We start from the raw sequence: 8,985 nt of genomic DNA on the forward strand, positions 1-8,985 counted from the left end.
CGGGAAGCAATAGAAATGTCCACATCTACACCTAGGGTTTTTTTTTTTTAATGATATTTGTTAAGAGCTCACTATATGACAGACACTGTACCAGGCTCTGGGGTGGTTACAAGCAAATCAGGTTGGAAACAGTCCCTGTCCCACATGGGGTTCACGGTCTTAATCTCCATTTCACAGATGATGCAACTGAGACACAGAAAAGTTAAGTGAATTGTCCAAGGTCACCCAGCCGGGAAGTGGTAGAGTCACCCAGGACCTTCTCACTTCCAGGCCTGTGCTGTGTCCATTAGGCCACACTGCTTTTCGTTCTTGCCATGCCGCTTTGCTATTTTCAGGTTCCTTTGAGCCTTCCCACCGCACGGGTGCCCTTCATGGTCTTTGGTAAGAAAGCTTCTCCACGGGTGGTGCAGTCCAGCCAGAATTCCCCTGCCTGGCCATTTCACCCCTACACGTGGGCGGTATTTATTGGGACTTGGGTCGGAGGATTATAACCCATATGCGCAACTGTGGAAATGCCAAACGGTTTTTTTCTTCTTCCCAGGCCCATCATTGCACTCTGAGGATGAATTTTCTGTGACTCAGTGAAGGAGTGAATACTTAGAGGCTTCAAGACCTATGAAGGTGTTAGCTAGTCCATTCTCCTGCCTTGAGCTAGAATTGCGACAGATCATCCAAGACCCCTGTGGTTACACACCTATTAATAATAATAATGATAATAATAATAATGATAATGATGGTATTTGTTAAGTGCTTGCTACGTGCCAAGCTATTAGTCACAGCCCTGTCAGAGGAAAGGCATCCTCAGTTCAAAGCCATTGCCCCCATCAAGGCAATTTCCCCTAATTTTAGCTTATTCTCTCCCATTGAGAGACACCCTCTCCCATACACCTACATTATTATAGTATTATGCATTATGGTATTCAATTCTCCTTCTACATGCACTCCCTTGGAGAAATCATTTGCTCACATGGCTTCAGGTATCATCTCTGTACAAGTGACTCATCTCCAACCCAGATCTCTCTTCCTCTCTGCAGTTTCTCATCTCCTCCTGCCTTCAAGATATCTCTACTTGGACGTCTTACTGTCTCTTCCAACCTAACATGTAAAAAACGGAACTCATCTTCCCGCCCAAACCCAGCCCTTCCTCTGTCTTTCCCATCACTGTAGAAGGCACCACCATCCTTCCTGTCTCACAGGCCCGTAAACTTGGCATTGTCCTTATCCTTATCTCTCATTCAATCCACATATTCAATCTATTGCTAAATACTTCACAACCTCACTAAACTCCCCCCTTCCTCTCCATCCAAAGTTAATCCAAGCACATATCCTATCCCACCTTGAATACCGTATCAGCCTCCTTGATGACTTCCCTCCCTCCCGTTTCTCCCCTCTCCAGTCCATACTTCACTCTTCTGCCTGGATCATTATTTCACAAAAATGTTGAAGACATTTTTTCGACTCCTCAAGAAGTTCCAGTGGTTGCCCATCCACCTCCACATCAAATAGAAACTCCTTACCATTGGCTTTAAAGCACTCAATCACTTTGCCCCCTCCTACCTCACCTAGCTGCTCTTGTACTACATCCTAGCCCACACATTTTGCTCCTCTAAGGCCAACCTACTCACTGTACTTCAGTCTCATCTATCTTGCCACCGGCCTCTCACGCACATCCTGCCTCTGGCCAGGAATGTCTTCCCTCTCCATATTCAGCAGACAATTACTCTCCCCCCTTTCAAAGCCTTATTAGAGGCACATCTCCTCCCTGGACATCATTCCTGACTAAGCCCTCTTTTCCTTTTCTTCCACTTCCTTCTGTGTCACCCTGACTTGCTCCTTTTATCATCTATCCTCCCAGCCCCTTAGCATTTATATATATATATATATATATCTGTAATTCACTTCTTTATATTAATACCTGTCTCCCTCTCTAGACTCACCATGGGCAGGGACTGAGCCTGTTATATTGTTATATTGTACTCTCCCAAGCATTTAGTACAGTGCTCTGCTACTGTACTAAAAAAGTGCTTAATAAATACAATTGATTATTACCCAATGGAATGTAAAGCATTTAATATGTGCCAAGCACTGTGCTAAGCCCTGGGGTAGAAACATGATTTATCAGAGCAAACACAACTCCTGTGTAACCAGACACAGGTCTCCAGGATTAGAGGGCGGGAAGGAGGGATGGTATTTTATCCCCATTTTACAGATACCGAAACCAAGGCAAGAAAGGTAGTGCCTTACCTGAATCACACAGCGGCAATCCCAAGACTTCATTTTTTGCTCTTTCAGGTTTATGTACTCTCCATTTATTTTTCTAAATGAACGATGCATAAGTACTTTCAGTTGTTAAAATTCCAGTAAAACCCACCTAGGGAAAAGCTATATGAATCTGACCGTATGTTAAATGTTTTCCCGTATGCTGCTCATATAAAACTAGCTTGTATCATTCTGCAGGGGACCACAAAAAGAGTTATAAGTGGACAACAACCGCATGTGAGTATTTATTAAGCTATACATTAGAGGAAGGAATGCATTATCTCAGAAAGATGATTAGGTTTTCTTAGGTCAGCATCCATTTTTAAGGACTTGGCCAAAGTGTATGAAAACCAAGGTCATTCCTATTTACATTTTCCCTTGAGTAGTGTTCCTATACTCAGGTCCTGAAGAACCTTACTCAGAACTCCATGAGCTGGGTATTTGGGCTGAGTTTCATGGCACACAGATGTATTTCCTCCTTGGCCTCATCAGTCAACCAGCTAAAGGTGATTCTACTCCTGCCTAAATCATTTTGGAAAAGCTTTTAAGACTCCTGTCCAAATGGAGCCTAGTGGCAGAACTTTCCCACTCCATAGGCCATTTCATAATAGACAAACTCTATATAGTATCTAATACAACTTTTTTGCCATTATGGTTTATTAAATATGACTTGCAAATACCCAACTTGTTGGCACGTGGCTCCTTTAATAGACAATGTAGACAGTGGTGAAGAGGAATCTCCGCCATTTACTTTTTTTGTTTTTAATGTTACTTGTTAAACACTTATAATGTGCTAGACACTGTATCAAGCACTGGAGTACACACAAGACAATCGCGTTGGATGCAGTCCATTTCCCCCAAGGGCTTACAGTCTTAGTCCCCATTTCACAGGTGAGGTGACTGAGGCACAGAGAAGTTAAGTGACTTACCCAAGGTCACTCAGCTGATGAGCAGTGGAGCCGGATAAGAACCTGCTCCTTCTGACTTCCAGAACCGTGCTCTAAGTGGAAACCATGGGATGAATCTGGATCTTTGTTAATCTAGGATATGAGCTAATCAGCACGTGAAGACCAGAAAATGGCACCATCAGCGTTTAGAAGCCTCAACATCTAGTGCATGGTGAACAGTCTCATTGGCACTCCATAAGCGCTCAATGACTGCCATTGCGTGTTACTAATAATGATGGCATTTATTAAGCACTTATTTTGTGCTAAACAATGGGGTAGATACAAGGTTAAGAGATCAGAGATCATCTCTTTCATTTACTCCAACTTTTGAGTTAGAAATCAATCAATCAAAAGTACTGTTCAAGTATCTACTGCATGCAGAGAACTGTACTGAACACTTAACAGTAATAATAGCAATGATGGCATTTATTAATCGCTTACTGTGTTCAAAGCACTGTTCTAAGCGCTGGGGAGGTTACAAGGTGATCAGGTTGTCCCACGGGGGGCTCACAGTCTTAATCCCCATTTTACAGATGAGGTAACTGAGGCACAGGGAAGTGAAGTGACTTGCCCAAAGTCACACAGCTGACAACTGGCAGAGCTGGGATTTGAACACTGTCTACATGTTTTGTTTTGTTGTCTGTCTCCCCCTTCTAGACTGTGAGCCCGTTGTTGGGTAGGGACCATCTCTAGATGTTGCCGACTTGTACTTCCCAAGTGCTTAGTACAGTGCTCTGCACACAGGTCACCTTTAAATAAATGTCTCAGTCTCTTGGAAAACATCCAGATGGAGTCTCTCCACTTTTTAAGTTTGCTTCTTGATATATAAATGATGTAATTTCTGACCAATAGAGTGATTGTCTCATTGTAAATGATCTGGCAAGATTCTTTTCCCTATCCACCCACCTCTGTTCTTGACTCCCTCACTATTTTGATGTTTCAATGTTTTATTCCTTTTCAGGAGAAAAAAAAACCCCACATCCATATGGATAGGAAATACCAACAACACTGTTTCTTATTTTAAAAATCTCTTTGCATGAACAGGAATCTGAATGTAGATGACTTGTGCATTTTGGGGGAAACTTTTCTTTGTAATGGTCACAGTTTTGTAGTGTCCACTCTTAGCCTGCACAAGGTGGGTCTTCTGGAGACTCTGCTTCAACTTTAATTAAATCGTGGCATTTGTTAAGCACTTAATATATGTCATGCACTGTACTAAGCAGTGGGGCAGACAAAGTGCAGTCAGATCAGTCTTTGCCCCACATGGGGCTTGCAGTTTATCATCATCATCATCATCAGTGATATTTACTGAGCACTTACCATGTGCAGTGCACAGTACTAAATGCTTGGGAGAGTACAATAGAGAATCAGAGAAGAGAACAGAGATGCAGTGTGGTGTAATGGATAGAGCACAGGCCTGAGAGGCAGAAGGTCATGGGTTCTAATCCCAGCTCTGCCATTTGTCTGCTGTGTGACCTAGGGCAAGTCACTTCACTTCTCTGTGCCTCTGGGCATTGAGACTGTGAGCCCTTTTAGACTGTGAGCCCACTGTTGGGTAGGGACTGTCTCTATATGTTGCCAACTCGTACTTCCCAAGCTTTTAGTACAGTGCTCTGCACACAGTAAGTGCTCAATAAATACGATTGATGATGATGATGAAAGGGACTGTGTCCAACCTGATTTGCTTGTATCCACCCCAGTGCCTTGTACAGTGCCTGGAACAAAGCAAATGCTAAGCAAATACTATCATTATTATTATTACAATACTACAAAATTGGTAGACACTTTCCCTGCCCAAAATGATCTTACAGTCTGGAGGTGGAAACAGACAGTAATACAAATAAATAATTTATAGATATAATAATAATAATATTGGCATTTGTCAAGTGCTTACTATGTGCAAAGCACTGTTCTAAGCGCTGGGGGGATACGAGGTGATCAGGTTGTCCCATGGGGGGTTCACAGTCTGCATCCCCATTTTTCAGATGAGGTAACTGAGGCCCCAAGAAGTGAAGTGACTTGCCCAAGGTCACACAGCAGACATGTGTGCTGTGGACTTAGATGTGTGCTTAGATATGTACCTAAGCACTGTGTAGGGAAGAACAGCTATTTGATATTCATTTTACAGGTAAGAAAACTGAGGCCCAGAGACATTCAGAGACGTTTAGTGACTTGCCCAAGGTTACACAGCTGACAGGTGGCAAACTAGAGATTAGAACTCAGCTCCCTTGACACGCAGGACTGTGAGTTTTCCGTTTGGCTATGGTACTTCTTGCTCTGGAGGTGGAGTTTCTGATGGGCTCAGGAGCAATGTGAACAGATCAGAAGAGGAAAAGGAAAATCTCATTGAAATTATGAATGAGGATAGACCTTCACCTTAACGTAGTAATAACAGTAATAATAATATCATCATCATCATCAATCGTATTTATTGAGCTCTTACTGTGTGCAGAGCACTGTACTAAGCGCTTGGGAAGTACAAGTTGGCAACATATAGAGACAGTCCCTACCCAGCAGTGGGCTCACAGTCTAAAAGTCTATAATAATAATAATGATGGTATTTGTTAAGAGCTTATGTTCTAAGCTCTGGGGGGATACAAGGTGATCAGGTTGTCCCACATAGGGCTCACAGTCTTAATCCCCATTTTACAAATGAGGTAACTGAGACACAGAGAAGTGAAGCGACTTGCCCAGCGTCACACAGCTGACAAGTGGCGGAGCGGGGATTTGAACCCATGACCTCCGACTCCAAAGCCCGTGCTCTTTCCACTGAGCCATGCTGGCTAATAATAATTATGGTTCTTGTTAAGCGCTTACTAAGTGCCATGTGCTGTTTTAAGCACTGAGGTAGATGAGGTTGAACACAGTCCCTTACCCGCATGGGGCTCACAATCTTAATCCCTATTTTACTGATGAGGTAACTGAGGCCCAGAGAAATTAAGTGCCTTGTCCAAGGTCACAGAGCAGACATGTGGCAGAGCCGGAATTAGAACCCAGGTCCTTCTGACTCGCAGGCCCAAACACTATCCACTAAGCCAAGCTACTTCTCACTTACGATAGCAACTACTAGTTAAGGTATTTATTAAGTGCCTCCTAGGTGTCCACGCTTTGGGGTAGCTACAATCAGATCAAATACGGCCATTGTGATCATGTTATATCCCCCTCAGCACTTAGAACAGTGCTTTGCACATAGTAAGCGCTTAACACATGCCATCATTATTATTATTGTCCCCCGTGGGGCTCCCAGGCCAAGTTTTACAGATGAGGAAGCTGTGGCCGAAACCATGAGGCTGCTTTTACCATTTCATTTTATCACCTCATGCCCTTGGGCAAGGACAAAAGCCAAGAGGAGCCTTTTCTCAAATATTATGGGCCGAGATGTCTCAGGTGTTGTCTTTGTCTGGAATTTTAGCCTGTTTTTATATTTTCCCTCTATTGCATTGCCGGCGTACTAGGACTTCACAGACCAAACTGCATATGCAGTAACGATCAGCACGCTGCACTCAAAGTCTGAAAATAATTAACTTCTGAAAGCGTGGAATGGGACTGATGACTCCAGGCAAAACGCAGAATGATTTGTGCATATTTTAGCATATTAAACTACTTCATAAAATATGTATGCTATAATTTGTAAAAAGATCTTCAAAGCAAAAAAGAAAAGTCGAATGCAGAACTAAAAGGGAAAAAGAATGAGGAAGCAGACTACTATATTATAGCCCAGTGGAACATTTCGACAGCAACTCTAGCCTACAAAGATCTGTCCTTTGGATTGAAGACGACACTGCCTAGCGAAGAGGAAATGTAGAAGTTCTGTAAAATGTCCTGGGTTCAGGAAGTCACGAGTTTAAAATTAGGCATTGGATTTTGGTGAGAGACAGATACAGAAAGAAATGAAACTCTCCGGCCATTTGGCTAAGGGGAAACTCAAACTTTTCTATGACTGAGACCCTGACAGAGTCAGGATAGCTGAGAGCAGCTACGCAGGATGAATATTGTTTTGTTATGTTCCTGTGATATATGCCACGTCAGGCTAGTCTTTGTCAAAGAGAAAAGGTATGTAGGAAAATATGTATGAGGAAGTCTGGGAAAGTGGTGTTGCCAAGTGGAAAGAGCATAGGTCACACTGCTTTCTCAGACTTCCTCATACATATTTTCATTTACGGAATCAGAGGACCTGGGTTCTAATCCCAGTCCACCACTTACCTGCTCTGTGACCTTGGACAAATCACTTAACTTTTCTATGCTTCAGTCTCCTCATCTGTAAAATGGGCAGGAATCACTTTTCTCCCTCCCACTTTGACTGTGAGTCCCACATGGGACTCGCTTCGGCAGCACATATACTAAAATTGGAACGATACAGAGAAGATTAGCATGGCTCCTGCGCAAGGATGACACGCAAATTCGTGAAGCGTTCCATATTTTTTATTTATTTTACTTGTACAGATCTATTCTATTTATTTTATTTTGTTAGTATGTTTGGTTTAGTTCTCTGTCTCCCCCTTTTAGACTGTAAGCCCAGTGTTGGGTAGGGACTGTCTCTATATGTTGCAAACTTGTACTTCCCAAGCACTTAGTACAGTGCTCTGCACACAGTAAGCGCTCAATAAATATGATTGATGATGATGATGATGATGATGATGATATGGGACAAGGATTGGGTCTGACATAATTATCTTTTTACTGCTCCAGCTCTTATAGTATTTGAAACGTGGCAGTGTTTAATACCATGATTATTATTATGCAGTAGCAGTAACAGCATTTATTGATTATCCCCTTGTAATAACCTGTATTAGGCTTTGGGGAAATGCAAACTAAGCAACTAACACATTTCCTGCCCACAAGGAGTTTAAACTTTGTGTGTTTATGTAGGTGAAGAGGAGAAAAGGAGAGAAAGGAGAATAGGTTTGATCATCATCAATGCTTCCTAAGCAAATAGTATACTCTTTGCAGAGAGCCACAATCCACATAATAATAATAATAGTGATGGCATTTGTTAAGCGCTTAATATGTGCAAAGCACTGTTCTAAGCGCTGGGGAGGATACAAGGTGGTCAGGTTGTCCCACGTGGGGCTCACAGTCTTCATCCCCGTTTTCCAGATGAGGTAACTGAGGCACAGAGAAGTTAAGTGACTTGCCCAAAGTCACCCAGCTGACAAGTGGTGGAGTCGGGATTTGAACCCATGACCTCTGACTCCCAAGCCCGTGCTCTTTCCATTGAGCCACGCTGCTTCTCTTGGCTCACATGTGCATTGGAGATCAATCCAGCGTTTAGATCGATCTAATCACTTAGATCGATCTAAGCTGCTTTAGAACAGTGCTTGACACATAGTAAGCACTTAACAAATACCATCATTATTATTATCCATAGTTTTTATTGAGCACTTACTGTCTACACATATCCAAATCCTTCAAGCACTTGATATTAACCTAACCGTCAGCCCCACAGCACTTATGTACACATCTGAAATTTATTTATTCAATATTAGTGCCTGCTTCCCCCTTTAGACTGTAAGCTCTCTGTGGGCAGGGAATGTGTCTACCAACTCTGTTATATTACGCTTTCCCAAGCACCTAGTACAGTGCTCTGCAAATAGTAAGCGCTCAATACATATGATTGACTGACTGACTGAAGAGCACTGTGCTAAGTGCTTGGGAGAGTACAACGCAGCATATGGAGAAAGTGACTAACCGGTGTCTGTTTTTTGACAAAATGTGACCAATTTGAGTATTTACCATTCTCCTCCCCAAAGTGCCCGTCATCATCACCATCATCATTATC

At 42.7% G+C, this 8,985-nt stretch overlaps 1 non-coding gene across 1 annotated transcript; it reads left to right on the forward strand.

The window, feature by feature from the left end:
- Positions 1 to 7,522: 7,522 nt before the first annotated feature.
- Positions 7,523 to 7,629, forward strand: LOC119939876. The gene has a single exon (XR_005454831.1). It is a non-coding gene; the product is annotated as a U6 spliceosomal RNA (small nuclear RNA).
- Positions 7,630 to 8,985: the final 1,356 nt, after the last annotated feature.

The sequence above is a fragment of the Tachyglossus aculeatus genome, chromosome 17 (assembly GCF_015852505.1).
Source record: "Tachyglossus aculeatus isolate mTacAcu1 chromosome 17, mTacAcu1.pri, whole genome shotgun sequence".
Taxonomy (NCBI): domain Eukaryota; kingdom Metazoa; phylum Chordata; class Mammalia; order Monotremata; family Tachyglossidae; genus Tachyglossus; species Tachyglossus aculeatus.